Source organism: Pongo abelii, chromosome 15, assembly GCF_028885655.2.
Source record: "Pongo abelii isolate AG06213 chromosome 15, NHGRI_mPonAbe1-v2.0_pri, whole genome shotgun sequence".
Taxonomy (NCBI): domain Eukaryota; kingdom Metazoa; phylum Chordata; class Mammalia; order Primates; family Hominidae; genus Pongo; species Pongo abelii.
Window position 1 is genome coordinate 50,968,753 of NC_072000.2, and position 22,887 is coordinate 50,991,639.

The 22,887-nt window shown below is 33.9% G+C and overlaps 1 protein-coding gene across 2 annotated transcripts in view; it reads right to left on the reverse strand.

The window, feature by feature from the left end:
- The window catches only part of MDGA2 (MAM domain containing glycosylphosphatidylinositol anchor 2), an 825,106-nt gene that overhangs the window by 157,307 nt on the left and 644,912 nt on the right, over positions 1-22,887 (reverse strand). The gene's annotated exons all lie outside the window — the stretch shown is intronic.

The window sequence follows — 22,887 nt, forward strand, 5'->3', positions numbered from 1 at the left end:
TGTATTTTTTAATTTATTTAATGACATGTTGACAAAAAATGACACTTTGTTAAATGCATATTTGTAATAAGCTGCTTCTTATATATACAGGTTATTTTTTACAGTTTATTTCTGATACTATATAACAATTAGGACAATCTACATTAAGATATCGAAAGGAAAGTAGAGAATATCAGCACGTAGATAGCTCTGATATCCACTATGGAAAACAATAATATACTTTGTAGGTCATGTAAAAGTAGAAATAATGAAATTGTATACATTTTTTCTCAGGTTCTCTCTTTGTTATTTTTCTTAATTTCAGTCTTCACCAGCAAAGAAGAAACATAATGTCAAAGTGTTCAGTTGAGTATGTGCTATTGTCATCAGCACTTTCCTGAATTGTGTTGTCATCATTAGCTTTTAGGCATTTACATTTTTCTACATTAAGATTTTGATGATTTCCTCAATCTCCATGTATGTCGGGACTATATTAATTAAAATAGTGTATGATGACAAGATCAGAGAAAAAAATGCAAAAGTGAATTAATTTAAAAATCAAAGATTGGTATAAAGGATAGAGATTCACTCAAATGTCTCCTGAAAAATCTCTTCTCTATAAACTGAATATACTTGTTTGCACAAAATGATTTGAGTTGTCTGTAAAATAGTCAGTTCAATCAACCTCCATGATGCAAATGGTAAATCAGTTCAAACATACACTTCAGGTGCTGCATTCTCAGAGTGAACATTTTCCATTGATTTATTATATCATTTAGTAATTTTTTATTAATATTTCATTTTCAAATACCAATTTAGTGTCAACTACTGAACTGTCTATAACAGAAAATACAAAGATAAATCAATCACCACTTTCGCTTTAACAAACTTAATAAGCTTAGTTCCTAGGTTAGGAAAGTAACATAGACGGCTTAAATAAACACAAAACCGAATAAAAATACATGTACATTTGGAGAGTGACTTAAAGTTTAAACCAAATAGTGCATATAAAGCACTTACTGTAGTGTTTAGCATGAAGTGAGTGTTCCACAAATACTGTTTTCATTGTTACTGATGTTATGTTTGTTAACCTGGGTGTAGAGGCAGGAGGTCATATTTCAGTGGGAAGGTTCAGTACGTATATCTTGACGGAGTTGGCATGTACAAGCATACCTCCGAGATATTGCAGTTCATTTCCAGAGCACTGCAATAAGCAAATATTGCAGAAGAGCAAGCCACCATTTTTTTTGGTTTCCCTGTGCATATAAAAATTACATTTACACTATACTGCAGTCTATACAGCATGCAATGGCATTGAGTCTAAAAAAACAATGTACTTGCCTTAATTTAAAAACACTCTAAGGCAAAAAAAGTGCTAATGATCATCTAAGCCTTCACCGAGTTGTACTCTTTTTGCTGAAGTGTCTTGCCTCGATGTTGATGGTTGCTGACTGATCAGGATGGTGGTTGTTAACCACCACCGGCCTGTGGCGATTTCTTAAAACAAGAAGACAATGAAGTTTGCTGCATCAATGAACTCATCTGTTCCTTCAGGATTCTCTGAAGCACGTCATGGTGTTTGATAGCGTTTTACCCATGGTCGACCTGCCTTCAAATTGGAGTCACTCCTTTCAAACCCTACCACTGCTTAATCAACGAAGTTTGTAATATTGTAAATCTTTTGTTGTCATTTCAACAATGTTCATAGCATCTTCATTAGCAGTAGATTCCTTTTCAAGAAACCACTTTGTTTGCTTATCCACAAGAAGCAACTCTTCATCCACTGAAGTTCTTTTGTGAGATTGCAGCAATTCAGTCACATCCTCGGGCTCTACCTTCTAATTCTAGTTCTCTTGCTATTTCCAGTACTTCTGTAGTTATTTTCTCCATTGGAATCTTGAATCCCTCATCCATAAGGGTTGAAATCAACTTCTTCCAAACACCTATTAATGTTTATATTTTGACCTCCTCTTATGAATATGTTCTTAATGACATCTAGAATGGTGAATTCTTTCCAGAAGATTTCTAATTTATTTTGCCCAGATTCATCAGAAGATCCACTACCTATGACAGTTATAACCTTATAAAATGTATTACTTAAATAATAAGACTTAAAGTCAAAATCACTCCTGGATTCATGGGCTGTGGAATGGATGTTGTGTTATTAGGTATGAAAACATTAATTTCCTTGTATATATGTATCTCTCTCTCCTTTTTTTTTTTTTTTCTGACAGAGTGTTGCTCTTTTTGCCCAGGCTGGAGTACAATGGTATGATCTCAGCTCACTGCACCTCCGCCTCCTGGGTTCAAGTCATTGTCCTGCCTCAGCCACCCAAGTAGCTGGGATTACAGGCCCGCACCACCACGCCTAACTAATTTTGTGTTTTTAGTACAGATGGGGTTTCACCATGTTGGCCAGGCTGGTCTTAAACTCCTGACCTCAGGTGATCTGCCTGCCTTGCCCTCCCAAAGTGTTGAGATTACAGGCTTGAGCCACCGCCCCCGGCCCTCCTTGTATAATTTTATCAGAGTTATTGAGTGACCAGGCGCATTGTCAGTGAACAGTAATATTTTGAACAGTAAGTCTCATCAGTGGGCTTAAAATATTCCATAAACTATGCTGTAAACAGATGTGCTGCCATCCAAGCTTTGTTGTTCCATTTATGAAGCACAGGCAGAGTAGATTTAGCATGATTCTTAAAGGCCCTTGGATTTTTGAAATGGCAAATGAGCATTGGCTTCAACTTAAATGCACCAGCTACATTAGCCCCTAACAAGAGATTCAACCTATCCTTTGAAGTTTTGAAGCCAGGCATTGATTTCTGTCCTGCTATGAAAATCCTACTGACATTTTCTTTCAATAGAAGGCTGTTTTGTCTACATTGAAAATCTGTTGTTTAGGGCTAGCCACCTTCACTAATGATTTTAGCTAAATCTTCCAGATAACTTGCTGCAGTTGCTACATCAGGACTCGCTGCTTCACCTTGCACTTTTTATGTTATGGAGATGGCTTCTTACCTTAAACCTCATGAACCAACATGTGTTACCTTCAAACTTTTCTTCTGCAGTTTCTTCACCTCTCTCAGCCTTCATAGAATTGAAGAGAATTTAGGTTCTTGTTCTCAAGTAAGCTTTGGTTTAACGCAATGTTGTGGCAGGTTTGATCTTCTATCCAGACCACTAAAACCTTCTCCATATCAGAAATAAAGCATTTTGCTTTTTTATCATCTGGTGTTCACTGGAGCAGCACTTTTAGTTTCCTTCAAGAATTTTCCTTTGCATCCACAACTTGGCTAACTGGTGCAAAACGCCTAGCTTTCACCCTCTCAGCTTTTGACATGCATTCCACACTAAGCTTAATCATTTCTAGCTTTTGATTTAACATGAGAGATGTAAGACTCTTCCTTTCACTTGAACACTTAGAAGACATTGCAGGGTTATTAATTGGCCTAATTGTAATATTGTTGTGTCTCAGAGAATAGGGAGACCCAAGGAGGAGAGGAAGAAAGACGTGAGAACAGCCGGTCAGTAAAGCAGTCAGAACACAATATTTAACAGTTAAGTTTGCTGTCTTTTATGGGTGTGGTTCATGGCACCTCAAAACAATTAAAATAATAACGTCTAAGATCACTGCTCACAGATTGCCATTACAGATATAATAATAATAAAAAAGTTTGAAATATTGCAAGAATTACCTAAATGTGACATGGAGACATAAAGTGAGCACATGCTGTTAAAAAAAAAAAAAAATGGCACCATAGACTTGTTGGAAACAAACCTTCAATTTATAAAAAAACACAGTATGTGAAAGGTCAAAGAAGTAAAGGACAATAAAACAAAGTATCCCTAACTATCTTCAGGTAAAAAAAAAAAAAAAAACAAAGGAGAAATGCAAATCAAATAGACATGAACAAAAAGGTGGCAATATGAAAACATGGGGAAGTGAAAACTGAGGTATCTATGGCTGCAATGGAGAGTACATGTGGAAAAGTCATGACTGGGAAGGCTTGAGGCCAATTAAGTTGTGCCAATAATCCAAGGCTAAAGGATTTGCAATTCATTCATAAGAGGATGAGAATCACAGAATCCCAAGAAAAGAGAATATCAAAAAATGAAGCCAGGACTCAAGAAAGGGTAGGCAAGACCCAAGGAGTGTCTGAACTAGGACTTTGGAAGTGAAAACAAGAATGTAACATATGCTTCCAAATAAGAAGTCTGAGAAAGATACCGATAAAATTAGAGAGGAGAAAATATAAACCCCCAAAATGCAGAATTACAGAAATCTAAGGAGCCCAGATGTAAAAAACAAAAACAAAGAATGAAATAAGAATTTGGAGAGTTATAATGATCAAGAAAAAGGTAAACCATTTGGAAGTAGTTTCCCAGGCTAACCACTAAGGTGGCACCAGTACAGCATCACTTTACTGGTAATGCTTGTCTGTTTATTTGGTAGAGACATAACCATGTTATTAGAATACAGGCAAAAATATATTTTAAAATTTTAAAACTTATTTCTTTAATTGTATTTTTTTACAAGTATCTAGGTTGAAAGAGTCTGCAAGCTGTCTTGTGGATTCTATCTCTTTTAGTTGATTCAATTGCCAACTCAGTTACAATATTTGCGTGGTTTCTAATGGCTTAGCCATTTAAAAAATGGTGAGTAGGTATGCGTTCTTCATAGGATTGCTCTGAGGAGTAACAGTAAGTCCTTCATAACATGAGGTCCAAATTACATTAAATCATTAATAGCACTTCAAATATTTTCCCAAATAATGTAGTATTAGTTATTATATTACATCCTTAAGTCTGCTAGATTTTTAAGATTAACAAAGAAAACTAGCCGAGATCATTTTCTTTATCATTCATAATTTGTTCTTTATGTTTCACTTTGTATAGTCAATATAAAGTTATAACTTTATATGAAAAGTATTTCCAAATATATACTTAAAAAATAAATGCACTGAAAAAGCTACGATCATATGAATTTCCATGACTCACTCTGAATATCTATATATGAGGAAACAGCTCAAAACCATCATTATTACTCTACTAATTTGAAACCTATGATGATGCAACTTGGACACAGCTTTTGGAACTGTGAAAATGTTTTACCAAACAAATTCATAGTGAATATAACTAACATGAGTATGTTTTAAAGCAAAGTTTATTATTTATTGTAAATATATATTCATAATCAAAAAATTAAAGAAATAAAATTAATGGTCTAAACTCTGTTTTCTTTGTTAATCCACCATGTATAGATCCAAGTTAACAGGAAATTATGGAGCGTGTATGCAACTCACCTGAAAAAGCCCCTAAAACATTTGCTCAAAATATTTTTATATCTCTTATTCATAGTCATTTTTATTATTTTTTTCCACATTCTATCTTATTTTCTGTTTTGTTGTGTTTCCAGCTTGCAAAATACTTGCATTTTATGTGTAACCTCCTTTCCTATTTAGGAAAAGTATACGGTATTGCATATCTATTTATGTCTCTATTTCTCTTGGTTTCCATTTGTGTTTATCTAGTCTGATTGACTTTTATCAAGGTGCTTTATCCTTGAAATTGACTTTTCAAGCTTATCAAAGAAAAACATTTTCCTGACTTCATGCTCCTTTGCTGTCCATAGAGACAGGTTTTATTTTAGATCTAGAAAGGGAAGCATTGCTCCATAAGGGCCTCTGACCCAGAGGGTCAAAAAGAATTCATCAAGGCCCACATTAAAAAAAAAAAAAAAAAAGAAGAAAATTTAAATCCAGTTTTATTTTTGTATTGTCTTTAGTGAGAGACATAAAATATTCCACTGAATGATATTTAAACTGAGTACGAAATATATATAATAAGAAATAAAATACATTCCAATTCTATATTATGTCCAGCTACAAAGAGATAGAGCCATAAAAAGGGAGATGAGAAGAGCAGAGGAACAAAGTATGACACAGTCTGAGGATTTAACCAACCCTGAAATCAGAGCAGGAACATTTATATAAATATATGCAATCTTCAACATTCAGGGGGAAAAATACAAGAAAATATTCACATGATTTCTTAAGAAAATTGTTTTAAAATTCCACATAAAGCTGAAAAATACAGATTAAAAAAAATTGCCCTCATTTATTAGAGAGATAGGCCCTATCTTCCTGCTCTAGTGAGTTAAAAATATATGTTCTCAAATTTCAGAGATCCCATATAAATCTACGCTACCATCTTGTGTTTTAAATATTGCTTCTAATGATCTAAAACACATTGCAAGAAATGAAACTAACATGATGTCAAACCCTTAAGAGGACTGCATGCAAAATGTCTGTTTGCTTAGATATTTTTATTTTATCACTATGCTGAGTGTTAGACCTAATATTTCTCATATTTATTGCTCTATGTTCTTTTTCCCAGTGCATTCTGCCTGTTTTATCTTTGATATTCCTTCCTACAGACACAAGAGCACTAGTACATGCAGAAACATATATATTCACACACTATAGAGAGAAGTAAAAAATGTACTGTTTTAAAGTCAAATTGACCCTATGTTGTGGAAATAAATTTTTTTTTTCTGGGGTAATTGACTTTTTTTCCCCCGTTCTTTTTTTTAAAGAAACACCTTTATCAGTCCATTAGATTGTGACAGGAGTCTAAACAGGAGAACATTACCATGAAAAAACTAAATTGCTATACATGATAAGTAGGATGTTTATGAGTTGTGCCTTCTGCTAGTGGCTTAGCACTAAGGATAAAGAGAAGTAAAGATCTCACTCAGATGGGAATTAACAAAAGGCTTACCAAAGAAAAGTTGCTTATGCAGAAAAAGGCTAATGATGGCTAACTGGGAACACTGAGAATTCATTCAGAGTATCTATTTCTTTTATTTCCCCTCCTCTTAGCTTCTAGAAATCTTCAATAATCTGTTCTGCCTCTTGGCCTTAAATTAAAACTGCTTTGAAAAAATTATAAAAAGAGATTATGTCTAATAAATGAAGTAATGTGAGGGGAAAATTATAATTGCTAAGGGATGATAGCAAAGTAGACACTGAGAACACAGGACGAATTCAAAGCAAGAGAGTCACAGGAGACTTGGAGTCTCCAGAAATTCTCAGAAATATTAGGAAGGCAGGCCAAGCAACTTCCCAAACTGTAAGGCTCAAGCCATTTTACTAAAAAAAAAAAAGTCTCCATTGAAAGAATCAAAACAAAGTGAGAAAATAGGGGGAAATCTTTTTACACATTCACATCTACACCTATTGATACTGCTGAACTCAAATGTAAAAATACACACCAGACACATATGGCTGTCAGGACAAAGCATAATTAGCTTACACCGTCCGTCCTCTGTGTTCACATGGCACCTCTGAAACCCACCTTAGAAGTCTTTGTCTGCTTCTACATTAGATTATAATCTTCCAAGTATACAGATTACCTTTAATTCTTATTTGAATTTCCCTTAATCTAGCAGAGAAATTGGTAAAATTTTATTGACTAAATTAATATTTATTGAATGAATTAATTGAAATAAATATTTATTGACTGAATTCCTTAAAGCTTTCAAATTTGAATACTGATTAAAGTCAAAAAATACGAAAAATAGTTTCATTACCTTGAAAAGAATGAAGCATTAAAAAGTAAACATCACTAAGCCAAGAATGAAAACAATGCCGATGTCTTGAGTATAATGTAGGAAGAATCGTCATAATTTTGACAAAATTAAAGAAATACGTAAGTACACAAAACAATAATAATGAGCTATAGAGGATACACTATAAGTAGATGTTCTTTTGCAATCTGGCTTCTTAAAAAGTCAGTTCATTGTTATTTTTGTTGTTGCTGTTGTTTTATTAGGTTGGTGCAAAAGTAATTGTGGTTTTTGACATTAAAAGTAACGGCCAAAACCGCAATTACTTTCTCACCAACCTAATAACAACGTGTAAAGGGATTTGGAACAATCAACATTTCAAGTCAAAATATTATCTACCTGGTGTAGGCCGGGCGCGGTAGCTCACGCCTGTAATCCCAGCACTTTGGGAGGCCGAGGCGGGCGGATCACGAGGTCAGGAGATCGAGATCATCCTGGTTAACACGGTGAAACCGCGTCTCTACTAAAAAGACAAAAAAATTAGCCGGGCGTGGTGGCGGGCGCCTGTAGTCCCAGCTACTCAGGACGATGAGGCAGGAGAATGACGTGAACCCGGGAGGCGGAGCTTGCAGTGAGCCGAGATTGCACCACTGCACTCCAGCCTGGGTGACAGAGCTAGAGTCCGTCTCAAAAAAAACACACAAAAAAATTATCTACCTGGTGAAGGAGATAAAACACTTTAAAACCTCAGCATCATATTTAAACGGATTTGTGTAGCATTACTATTGCTAAAAGGAAAATAGTATGCATTTATATTTCTATTAGGTTTAGTGTAATTGGATAAATGCAGAAACTTCACTTTCAGTAGGGTCATACATACATTTTATAGACATATTGTGCACAACTTTACAGGTCCCCAGTTAAAACTAAAGCTGCGAATTCAAGGCACAGACATTTTGAGATCGAATGTCAACAAAGAGAATGTAAATGCAGATCTTCAATCTTTTTCCACCTATGGGAACCTCTTTATCTAACAAGGAAAATGCATTAGTGTTAAGGAATTCTATGGATGAGCTAATTAAAATATAAAAATATGAAATTACTGGAATCTACATTTGAGAGTAGTAAGATCAGGATCAGATGGGATTCTTAGTAAATACTAGAATACATTTATTTAGTCATCAATGTCAAAACTCTAGAATTATGGTCAAGCTACAATTTGGGACCAAACATATTTCATAGGATGGTACCCATCTTATGTACAAAAATGAAAAAAGATCAGGAATGTCTTATGTAGAATTCTAGAGAAAACCAATCTGATTGTTTAAAACAAGTGACAGATACATTCCATCTTCACTCAAGGAGCAATAGACTCAAATTACAATCCTCTAAAAGTATGTATGAACGTATGTGTGTGTATAGAAAGAGAGAGGAAGAGAGGAAAGAGAGAGAAAAACTGTCTGAAGCTAAGAATATTCAAAAGCAGCCTAAGAAAAAATCATATTTTCCCAAGACTATTGAAGGAAACCCAACACACCTACTGTGGCACTGTCACATGACTTATTAAAAGTAACTTTGTGTGTTGCCAAAGATCAAAATGGTCATTTCAATTCAAATGTTTTTCACCTCCAGACAAATGTATTTGTGTGGGCTGAACAAATTAGTTTTTCTTACCCAAATGAACTAATACATGTAAAACACTGGAAGTAAACCTTTATGACAGTGTACTTTCAGGAAAAAAAAAAATTAGAAGCTTTTTTAAAAAGACAATAAAAGAAAAAGAAAATAATTTTTAAATTAGGCATTTGACATAAAATGACTTTTGAGAGAGAAATATGAATTTCTAGGCTACTATATTTTTCCATTGCTTTGTAAAATTTATCTTCTTTACAGATAAGCTGCAAAGAGTATCTACAAAGAAACAGACATGCAGACAAAAATAAAATAATTTAAGTTGATTTATCAAGCATTGTGATTTTTTTCTTTGTATTTATGTAAAAGTTTGGCTACATCAAGAAGAAATAATATAGTAGTATCCTTCATAAGTTAGCAGATCCACGGTCTTTAAAACTAAGGAATTGTAAAATAACATATGTTTAGATGCACGATATATGGATCCAGTAGTGTACCTAGCAACCATCCTCATTCTAAATAGAAGCTAACCACAAAACAACGAAAGGGAAAGATTAAGGTAAAATTCATAAGACATCATCCTTTATAAACTATGAAAATTTTAATTCATCAGGCACTGTAATTTTGTCATTATATATAGCAAGAATTGCTTTTAATAAGATTGCAAATGCACTGCATTTTCTCCAGATGCAACAAAGCCAAGTATATATAATTATGTATGCCTCTAGCCTTCAATCTCTTATTTTTTTATTCTTGTCTTTCATTATAACACATATCCGAATTATTTTAACACAGATAACTTGTTGCAATGCAATTTTGTCATCCATGCATCCTTTAATTCAAGCATGTAGTTTCTAGATTTCTGAAACAATTAATAGAATATGTGGTTTCTGTTACATATGCATTATTATATAAATCAGAAAATGTTGTTGGTAATAACTTCCATATTCAAAGATTACTTAGAGACCATCATACTAAGCCCTTTATTTGCGTAGAAAATTTGGTGGTAGAAACAGACACAAGTCACACAATTAAAATTGGCACTGCTAGAATTTGAATCCAGAGCCAGACTTAGAATCAATCCTCCATATTTATAGTTCCTTATTATGTCCCTATTCCAGACTGTAACCATATTTGTAGTTATGGTTAAACCTGTTTTGCATTTTATTATTTATTATTATTTTACTATGTCACCTAGGTTGAATTGCAGTGTCAAAAATCTGTATGTGTAGAGTTATATCTTCACTGACAACACTGTAGCTGAAAAATATGAACTGAATTATTTGAAAATAAAACAATTGAATCTAAAATATATTTTTTTTCGAGACAGGGTTTCACTCTGTCTCCCAGACTGGAGTGCAGTGACACAATAATGGCTCATTGCAGCCCTGATCTCCACAGGCTCAGGTAAGTCTTCCACCTCAGCCTCCCAAGTAGCTGGAACTATAGGTGTGCATCAGCATGCCTGGCTAATTTTTGTAGTTTTTTGTAGAGATGGGGTGTTTCCCAGGATTGTCTGGAACTCCTGGACTCAAGCAATCTGCCCACCTTGGCCTCCCAAAGTGCTGGGATTACAGGTATGAGCCACCACACGCAGCCTAAATAAATAAACATTGAAAATGAAATAAATGAAAAACGTAACTATATTTCAAATAATTCACCAATGTATGTACTTACTGATCTAGGCATTTTTACAGTATGCAATTATGTCATGAAGGAAAGAGTTTATAATCTCTTATGAGAGAGACAGAGAAAAAAAGAAACAGGAAAAATGTCTCCGTATATTAGGAGTTGAAGACTGAAATTGCTAAGTTCAGAAAACTTTTTAAAAGGTACAGATTTAGAATTTTAAAAAATTACACATAGCTGGAGACTTCAGGGAATAGCAGGGGGGAAATGATATTGGAGTAATGTCTTGAAGATTGTAAAGAGTGGGCTCATAAAGATTATTTTAAGGATATTCATGACATAGGGAATGAAATGACAAAAAGCATTGAGTTCAAATGTGCATAAGAGAATAAACTGTTCACCTTGACTGGAACATGAAATATGATCTCACAAAGGGTAGGGAATGCTATTTGCCAGTTTAGGATACCAAACTTTGAATCACAGGTGATGGGTAGCCATAGAGAATTTCCAAATAGAACAATGCTTGCATTTATGCCTCTGCTGTGGAGTGTGGTTACCCAAGCCAAACCAGTCGCATCTCTGTAGTTAATCTCTGGGTGAGAGACAAAGGGGCAAGCTTTTTCAGGTGGACTGGAAATGAGAACCACTAAGTGAAGCAAATACAGAAAGAACTGAGTTGATAGTTGATAAGATGGTAATGTTTACATTCCTGGAACCCACTACACTTTCCTGCCTATAACAGTTAGACAAGAATTTTCCACCAATTGTAACTGAAAGTATTCCCACTCGTAAAAAAAAAAAAAAAAAAAAAAAAGAAAGAAAGAAAGAAAGAAAAAAGTTCATCTGACAGTAATGCAGCAATGTTGCCAAGGGAAAGAGATCAAAGGTTGTAAAAATAGTAGGAATCTCTTGCAGGAGGTAAAAGGGTCTGACCTTTGAAAAAATGTTGGAATGGAAAAGCAGGGAAGAATTCAGAGGATTTTTGGAAATAAGAGGTAACCTTAAGGAGTACTACTAACATTGTCAAACACTGGTCTAAATGCTTTTTAGACATCATCTAATTTAATCCTCAGAAAAATCCATCATAACAAGATTTCTTTTCATCATGGCAAATAAGAAAGTGAATATTTGGAGAAATTATGAATACATAGCAAAGCTGGAATTCAAACCAGGTCTTTAATTCAGAATACAATATCCTAATTTGAAATGTATGCTAGAAAAAGGAAAGATAGAATGACTTTGCTCTTGATAATAGAGAGGAGAGGAATCTTTTTGGTGAAACAGGGAATTCAAGAGGAGAAAAAAATAATTAAAAGTAATTACTATACTTTTAATTTTAGTCACATCAGATTTTAGAATTCATACAGAAACTAAGTTATTCATACAGAAACTAAGTTGACATTTTGCAGTAGCTGAACATCTCAGATACAAATTTGGGGAAGATCTGCTTAGCAATGACAGTTTAAGTCATTATATTGCCAAGCAAGAGGGTATAGAGTAAGGAAACAATAGGATCAAAATCTGATATACAAATAGGAAGAATAAATAGCAGCCAAAACAAGATTGAAAAGTAAAAACAGAACTAGCATTTACAATATCATAAAAGACAAAGAAGAAAAATGCATTAGCAGGAATGAGTGTTCACTCAGTAAATATGTCCTCTGCATGGAGACAACACAGACATAGACAGACAGACAGGTGGATGGATAGATGAGTAGATAGGGATACATCACTGCATTCATACATAGCTCTCTAAATATCTGCATCATCTGCCTCTATATCTATGTATATCTGTAATTGAATGACTGATTGTAACTTAGAGCTTCAAGTGAGCACTTAAAGTGAAAACTGTGTACTCAAATTACTTACATCTTTTAACTGAGCTATAAAGCACTACATTCATCATTTTATGTTGTACACAAGGCAATTATGTTGTGTTTATGAACATATGGCTTCAAACACTGGATAAACTGTTGAAACTGATGGGCACAAAGAAACAGGATACTCAAGAAACATCTGATTGCTTCTGTCATTTCATCCATATATTTCAAGGCAAATAACTTAAATTATAAGAATGAATACTTCCTATGTTTCTTAAATCCATTTCAGTTTCCTGCTTAGCTTTTAATAGTTTCCTCCCTTGATTAATTTAGTGTAATTGTCTTCTTACAAAGAAATGCTACTCAAGTTAAATAATAATCTTTTTCTAGAAAAACATTTTAAAACTTGTATTTCATTGAATGAGAAACAATATCAAAGAAAACAATATACATATTAAATTTCAAGAAAAGTATTTGACTTCTTTCTTTATGAAAATAGTTTGAATTAAGAAGAAAGAGTAATTTCCACATTTAAAATAAGTCTTAATGGTATATAATCAAGGAGATTTTATTTTAATGTTATAATGCATGGTCAGTTTAAGTCCTGAGGTGTCCTTTTGAAGAACCTTTATTTTTGCTTATTATAATATTTAAGGCTTCAGGGAAACATTCATTTGCCAGAAGAAAGGAACTCACAAGGTAGGTTGAAATGATTTCATGGAACAGCATGTAATACAGCTATTCCCTGCCAAACCCAGACACAAAGCCAAAAGGCCTATGAAGGAAGAATATAGGCACAGCAGTTCACAAAAGATGAATCAAAAGGCAAGTTAAAAAACAAAAAGATATATTGGAAACATGCTTTCTTAATATATGAAACTATAATTATTATTATCAAATGCAGAAAAATATAAGAGTAAAAGAATTGTTAAGAGTTTAGTATGGCAGATGAAAAGAGTAGGCGCAATTAAAGGAATAAACATTTTCCCTACTGTACAAGAATTTGACCTTCTTTTAAAATTCTAGCTCTCATCCCCTGATAATCTGACAAGGGAAGAATGTCAACTATAATCTTAGGTGACATTTCTACATTAAATTGCTTCTGGATTTGAGAGGAATGTTAATACTTAATAGGAAGCCATGGCTTTGAGCTTAGTGCAGTGGCTCTTGTAACTGGCATGTCTCTTCAAGGACCCTGGAAATTCTGCCTATAGATTTGTTACAACAGAGATTTTGGCTCCTGTGGGGCTGAGGATTCTGCCAGAGTTCCCATCCCTAAATTATGTAGACCTTGTCTCCTTGTCTATGAGTCATCATCTAGGCAGCGGTTCTTATCTTGGGATGATTTTGCCAGTCAGGGACATTTGGCAATGTCTGGAGACAGTTTTTATCATGAAATGGGTAGAAGGACACATTACTGGAATCTAAAGATTGCAAGCCTAAGTAGCCTCCAAACACCATACAATAAACAGACTACAGCCTCCTTCTCCACCACAAAAAAAAAAAAAAAATATATATATATATATGTATATTTTGGGCAAGAAAACTCTGTGTTGGAAGACTGCCATATGTGTTTGGGACAATTAGCAGTAGCCATGGTCTCTACTCTCTAGATGCCAGGAGCATTCCTTTTCCTCCACTGATTCAATTAAAACATGTTTTTAGACATTTTCAAAGATCTGCAAGGAATAGGAGTGGAAGGGCATGTTGGCAAGCTATTGTTTCTGTCTTACACCATTGTGTATGAATTTGATAACAAATATGCCTCTAGTAGTCCCGCAAGTTTAAAAGCAGTGGAATCTAAGACCCTTGGTAGATTATTCAGTACAGGAATTTACTACAAAGTAAAGTTATTAGTGTCACATAATATAACCCAACATAATATGATATATGCAAGACCAAAAAATGTGTGGCTAGTACTAAATATTAAAATATGATATTACATCAAACAATTGATAATAAAGATACAATTGCTAACAACATATAAGCTAAAATTCTATATGAATACTGCCTGTAGGTGGATTAAACACTCTAGTAAGTGTAAATGTGTATCTCTTGCTGGAGGGAGAGGAAGTCATGTCTTTCTCTCAAATACTGCCTTTGATTTCTCACTTCCAGATTGGCTTTATCATGCATTAATTAAAGTACTCTTTTGACAATCAATTTCTTACATTGTTGCTTAATTTCTGAAGTTCTTTGAATTTATTTTTTTCTAATCAAAGACCAAAAGTCATGGGTCTTTGATTAGAAAAAATTAACTTAAACCCTGTAAGTTAATTTGATAGCACTTTATATTTCCCTTAGTACTAAGCGTATTATTGTTGGTATATTTAAAATAAATTGATAATATCACAGGAATGTTTATATGATATATTATTGTTCACCTTTATGTGTTATTATAATTATTTATTATTATTATCTTTGTGTTACAGGGGAGATGATCATAGTATGTATGAAATGCCCAAATTCTGTATTTGGGAAGAATGAATTTAGTTTTTGGAAGAAAGATAAATTCCTGTTTAACTAAGAAAGATTATGAAGGCACAGAATTTTTATAGTCATACTTATATATTTATATATGTGTTTATGTTCATTTTTCTTAGAAGAAACTATATTTGCATAAAGCAAAAAAGGGAGGAAAGAAAAAAGCCCCCAGGAACAGAGGCATGTAAACTTTTTATTGAAAATTTAACTCAGTGGGGCGTAGTGGTTCACACCTTCAATCCCAGCACTTGGGAAAGCTGAGATGGGAGGGACGCTTGAGGCCAGGAGTTTGAATCCAGGCTGGGTAACATAGCAAGACTCTGTCTCTAAAAAAAAAAATGTAAAAATTAGCCCAGCATGGTGGCTTACACCTGTAATCCCAGCTACTTGGGAGGCTGAGGATTGCCTGGGCCAAGGAGTTGAGGCTATATAAGCAATGATTGTGCTACTGCAATCCAGCCTGGGCAACAGAGAGAACCTGTCTCGAAAAATGGAAAAAAAAAAACCTATAAAATAAATTTAACTTAATCACATATGTGAAGGGTTTCAAGGGGAGAAAATATCCTTACGGCCTTACGGTATTATGGAAATGATATAATGATATTATCCAGTTGAATTCATTTTTGCACAGTTGGGGTGGACAGAAGTACCTAGCTGACGATACCAATAAATATGAGTCTTGCCTGGCTTAATTTGTACCTTTAATCATTCTGTTAAAACTAGCTGGTCACTCCCACTTCTTTGCATAGATGCTGAAAAATAAAATTTTTAATACATACACTTTCTCTAAACATTAAATTATGGTTGTACTTACATTAAGATAGCAGCAGAGAAGAAACCAGAAAAATAAACTATGCACTTATTTTCCTTACATGAGCCACATACTTGATAAACTGATCTTCTTTTCAGTAATGTATAGTCAATTGCTCTATCTGAAGATATTATATATTATATATATATGCAATGCACTCAGTCCTTAAGAGACGGAGAGTTTCTTTCTATTTTCTTGGACAATTTCCTTAGATGGTTATTTGCCCATTAGTTATCTATCATGCTGTGTTCTCTGGAAGAATGAAGATATAGAGAGCAAGGAAAATGCCCAGAATGTCAGGAGCAGTTCAACTAAAGTATATTCATCCTAGAAACGTTCTGGAAAATAATGTTTATCTGTAGGAAGTTCAGTTTTCAAATATTTAAGAGTAATGTAAATCCATGGAAAGATAAAGTAAGATACATGTTGACTGGAAATAATAATCCTAGATCTTATTTTGTACAGAGTTTAAATTGGACATTATCTTATAATACATTGTTTCAATATACATTGTTTCTTCTTTTTTAAGATAAGATCTTAACTACAGAGAAGAGGTAGATGATGGAATATGATAAAATAGAAATATTAATGTAAATAAGTGGTAAAACTAAGATTCTATGAGTCAAAGAAAATCCTCCAAGTCAAAGCTCTCTTCAAAATCATTATCCTTATAGTGGCAATGGATATATAGTCTTAATGCAGTCATCACCAAACACATTTGGAAAATACTTTGAACTTACCATTAATGTTTCTAATAGAGTCTTTGGAATAATCTCAAAGATAAGTCCTCAAATTTTGAGTATAAATTTATATTACAGGAGGAAAGCAAAGGCTGTTAGAATCAAGTCATTTCGGTATAAGAAATAAATCCAATTAGATAATAACAGTTCAGTGTAAATATACACAACCATTAGAATTATTTCCCAAACTATCTATATAGCCAATATTACAGGATAGTTCTGAGAAAGGCAATACTGAAATAAAAACTAGTGATTTTGAAAGAAATATATCATCTAATGTGTGTCTTCAAAATGAAGTTTTACTTTGAAGCTCTAAATTGTCTTCTACATACTAATGCTAGTGTCCATGGAGCTATCAATAAGGTCTTTCGTCATCACCAAGAGGCAGTATAGAGGGGTGCGACTTAGCTAGGACTTAAATGGCAAAAAGATTGGAAGAATTGTTATAAACAGAAGAGGAGCATAAAAGCCTAGCCAGAGAGGCAACATTGAATTATCATGCTTATGGGACTGAGAAGAGATGGACTGAATTATTACAGAAAATAAGAAACAGACCTGGACAAGTAAAGCTTGTTCAGGCTACTGAGCTGAAAGTCATTATTACCCTCCTAATAAATTAAAAATTCATTCATTCATTTATAAAGTTTTTCGATAGCCTTTTTGCCTGGCCTAGATCCTCTTATATTTCCTCTTTTATCAATAATTACCTTGTCTTTGATATCAGTTTTAGATAAATCCCTAGTCACACTGATATTTCCAGAACAATTTTGCTTTTAGAAAATCACAAAATTGTTATATTACCTCAGTACACTAATTCTATCTATCTCAACACTACAGAATATTACCCAGTAACTTGTCTAACAATAGTGAACATATGTGTTACAGCATTTTCCAATCTATCTTTAATTTTATTTTGCTTTGTAAGGTTCATGAGATTTTGCTTTTGTTGAATATTCATTTTGATTAAAAGTAACTAGCACACTCTCTTCATTAGATTTCTTGAGAAAAAGCCTCAAAAATAAAACCCTGATCCCTGGCTCTTTCTCCTTCACCTAATTTGGTATTGCTTGGGAAACTGAAACAGGTGAGGAACATGGGTTTATCAATAGCCCTGATTATTTTCTTTCATAATTTTTCTTTGTTTGGAAAATACAAATTATAAGGGGTATATTAATTAGATTTGGAATTAGGTAAAAGGCAGTTACTTAACACAATCTAACACTAACATCTGTCTTTGGTTTTTAGTATATATTTTATACCTCTTAACATAAATATCATGTCATTAGTTGAAGGTACAACAAATGTGCATATACATGGTGGAGACTTAACAGCAAAAGTGACATTCAATGCAATATATTCTCCAGTTAATTTTCAAGGAAGTATACTTTGAAATATACTCACATTACTAAAAGACTTTAATAGCGCTTTGAGATGAAACTAAAGGGCAGCTTATATTACAAATAAAGTGTTATAGTTTATCAAATTAAAATTGTAGCATATAATTTTATAAGTGTAAGTATACTTATATAATAAAGACATAAAAAACAATACTTTCTTTTAGGAAGACAATAAGCATATCCTGCATCCTGTTTTGTTTTTGTTTTTCTTTTTTTTGAGACGAGTCTTGCTCTGTCACTCATGCTTGAGTGCAGTGCCGAAATCTTGGGTCACTGCAAACTCTACCTCCTGGGTTCAAGCAATTCTCCTGACTCAGCCTCCTGAGTAGCTGGGACTACAAGTGCATACCACCACAGCCAGCTAATTTTTGTATTTTTAATAGAGACAGGGTTTCACCATGTTGGCCAGGATGGTCTCAATCTCTTGACCTCGTGATCCACCCACCTCAGCCTCCCAGAGCGCTGGGATTACAGGTGTGAGCCACCTGCCCGCCCACATATCCTGGTTTCTTATTTAACATATATATTTGAAAATCCAATGGAACTTTTATTTAATTAATATTCAAACAATCAGGTACTTTGTTTAGAAAGCTGTTTCAGTTGGCCGGGCGCAGTGGCTCACACCCATCAAATCCCAGCACTTTGGGAGGCTAAGGTGGGTTGATCACCTGAGGTCAGGAGTTCGAGACCAGCCTGACCAAAATGGAGAAACCCCATCTCTACTAAAAATACAAAATTAGCTGGGCATGGTGGCACATGCCTGTAATCCCAGCTACTTGGGAGGCTGAAGTAAGAGAATTGCTTGAACCAGGGAGGTGGAGGTTGTGGTGAGCCAGGATCACGCCACTGTACCCCAGCCTGGGCAACAAGAATGAAACTCCATCTCAAAAAAAAAAAGATAAAAAAGAAAGTTGTTTCAGTTTTGTTCAGTAAGCTCTATACATACTATGATTTTTAAATACTATGAATAAATTAATATATGTAATACCTTTATTTTCAATTACGCTATTCTAATGCTGCTTCAAATAAAAATGAGCCAAATATTCAAAAAAATTGTATTATCATTCCAAAAAATGGGAATAAATTAAACAATGGACAAAATTTTTAAATGTTATTAAAACATTACATGTACTTTGCAGTTTTACCCAGAAAAACCTTTTAAGTTTAATTTTAAAATGCTTTAGTTTCAAAAAACTTATATTTTCAACTTCATACTCTGGTCCATAATCTGTGTGGTAACTGGCAATTGTAGAAGTTAAAAGTCATAAAGAAAAAACCTTTTGCTTTCTAAAAATTAGCAATGTGAACAAGAATTAATCAAACTATTTCATTGTAGTGACTATGTTACTCTTAACAGGATATAGAATGGTCTAAAATATCTCTAGGCTTCTGTCCCTCATTATGTACAAATTTTAACAAGAGGCAAATTCATTAGTGAGAGTAAGTAATTCAAAAACTTTGTATAAACATTATAATTTTATAAATTATATTGCTTCCTTTTAAACATAACATTAGCTAAGAATAAATCTCATTTGGATATTTAGAACCGTAAGTGGATGGTTCCATTATTTACATTATTTAGAAATATATATACATTATTTCCTTTTTGGGATGGATGCCCTACACTCATTGATGTCCTACATACAATTCATTCTGTGCTCCTTTAGTTTTTTTGAGTGGTTATTGTTTAATTAGACGCAAGTAAAACTAAGCAAGTAAAAATGTCTTGAAAATACTGGATTTTTTCTATCTTATTTATTATTGCCACCTCTTTTACATTCTTTCATGTCTTAAAAGATAAAATTATACATAAATGTGTGTGTGCTTGTGTGTAAAATAGGCAGTTCCAGAATTTGTCAATGTAATAAACATCTTATGGTAGAAATCTGTATGCAGCAAATCCTCAGCTATTCCTGATACTTAAGTAATAAAAAAACAGGTGATATGGTTTGGATCTGTGTCCCTGCCCAAATGTCATATTGAAATGCAATCCTCAGTGTTGGAAGTGAGGCCTGGTGGTAGGTGATTGGATCTTGGTGTGGGATTTCTCATGAATGAGTTAAGCACCATTCCCCCTTGGTACTGTCATTGCGATAGGATAGTGTGAGTTCTCGTGAGATGTATTCATTTAAAAATGTGTAGCACCTCCCAGGTTGCCCTCTTGTCCCTGCTCTGGCCATGTGATGTGCAAGCTCCCACTTCACCTTCTGCCATGCTTGTAGGCTTCCAGAAGCAGATATCAGCATCATGCTTCCTATACAGCCTGCAAAACTGTAAGCCAATTAAACCTCTTTTCTTTATAAATTACCCAGTCTCAGGTATTTCTTTATAGCAGTGCAACAATAGACTAACAAACCAGGCATGCATTTTTTTGTGTGTTTACACAACAAATTTACTGAACAGCTATAGTGTAAAATATATTATGCTGGGAATACAAAATATATAAAGCATAGCTTGTTATCTGCAATGATGGACTTAATTGCTAAAGATGATACAAAATATATATAGAGATGTATACATACGTATGTCCACATATGTATGATATAACTTAGTTTTTAATATTCCATATTAATATTTCTTACATGTAGCACAGATATCCAAGTTAAGCAAAAAATAAATTATTTTCAAATTAAAAAAAAAATCAGGATGAACCTGGTGGCTCATACCTGTAGTCTCAACACTTTGGGAGGCCGAGGCAGGAAGATCGCTTGAAGTCAGGTGTTTGGGACAAGCCTGAGCAACATAGCAAGACCCCGTCTCTACACAAAATTAAAAATTAGCCAGGTATGGAGGTGCACACCTGTAGTCCCAGCTATTCAGGAAGCGGAGGTGGAAGCATCGGTTGAGCCCGATTTTACTGAACAAAGCTGCAGTAAGCTATGATCATGCCACTGTAGTTCAGCCTGGGCAACAGAGTGAAACCCTGTCTCTTAAAAAAATCACTATAAAAGTTAGACTGTTTTTCAATTTAAAAACATTATCTGAATTCCTGTACTATTAGTTTTGCAAAAATAAGCCTTAGATAGGCATGTAGGCAAGATCTGCTGGCAGAGATTACATGCCTGGAAAATGAAACTTTGATGTACTCAGGAATATTCTGGAGTTGTTATCAGTTATTTGTACCTGGAAAATAGTGACATATAATCAGGTTCTTCAGAAGATTTGGAAATATATGGAAGGGAGGTCCTTAAAAGCCATGATAACATGATCCTCACCTAGAGCTGGCAAGACTGCCTGCATCCAGTTGCCTTCCTAGGCAGGCCAGGGAAGTTTGCCTCTGAGAGGAAATGCAGTTGGATTATAACCCCTGCTCTGGGAAGTCACCTTGGGATGCAGATAAATTATATCATTTTACCTACATTAAAATAACTAAACTTTGCCTGTGTCTATCAGTATTTTTTACTCAATTATGTTCATCCCTGTCACACTAGAGACAACTGTGCCACTGTTTATTGTCATTCCTATTATAGAGTTGAATTTTAAAATCTTATGCTGAATTTATTTTCTAGGGGACTAATTAAGAAGCAGGAGAAAGGAAAAAATAGGAAATTTAGTTAATCAATAGAATTCTGGAGTTATTAAGTATATTCTATGGAGAACAGAGATTCTGATTTCTTGAAACTTTAATTTGAAGTTCTCTAAAGCCATCTGGGTTCTGTAGGTTTTACTAGTATCAGAGCTTCTGCAGAAAGGAGTGAGCAGAGTGAAAACTAATTGCACTAATAGCTGCAGCAACACTGAAGCTTTGTGCATAACTCCAAGCAGCTCAGAATCCTGTGCTTACCAACAAGATTGAAGTGTTCCAAATTATATCAAATTCCTTTGTGGTCACTTAAGGGTATCTCATTTTTTTAGAAAATGGGAAGCAGTTTCTCTCTCTTTCCTTTTTTTCTGAAACCTGTTTTCACATGATCCTCATACCCATGAACAGACTGCCATGAGTATAGAGGCCAGTGAGAAAAAGGCAATATTAAACTGCCGAATGGAACCTGACATCTAAAATCTGCCTTATTTGGAGAAAAAACTCATAATCGATTAGAAATCAGCCAAAGTTATTTCGCATTTGTTTGCAAATATCAGTTTGCATGTTTATAGGACAAATAGCATATCTGGAATCTGAGGTACTATAGAAGAGGGGCAGGGAATGGTTAAGCAGCACCCAGAACCTTGTCTCTCACCCCACACTCACATATCTCATACATAAATACATTTGTCTCATACTTTAATTATTCTCTCAAATATAAAATAGTTCATTCATTCTGCCAACAACTTTAAGTCTACTATAAAAATAAACATTCTTGGACTAAATTCTATTTTCAATTTCCTGAGTTACAAAAGAGTCAGACAAAAATGACATCGTTTATTGAAGTGCATGGTTTCACCTAATTCATCTGTTTAATGAAAACTTTATACCGTATATTTAACAAATAGTACATCAATTAAAATTTGCAGTAGCACTATTAGAGATTGAGTAGATTGTGTTTAGTTTTCTTCTCTTTCAGCAGTGTCTTTACCATTGGGCAGCCCAGTTACCAGGGCATTCTCTAAAAACCAAACAATAGTAGCACTGGTACATTTTATTGACCCTTAAGTGTGTGGATTTAGGTATTTTTAATGCTAAAAGCAAATGTAAAGTCCATAATATCTATATTTTTAATTAGAACTATAACCGTGATTTCAGTAAAAATATAAAAATAGTTTAAAATGTATCTTATTCAATTCTCAGAGTAAAACAATTACCCGCTAAGATTAAATCAGGCAAAAATTCAGCATCTAAGACTTTCCTGAATTATCACTATTACTAGATAATTATGTAATTCACTGTTAC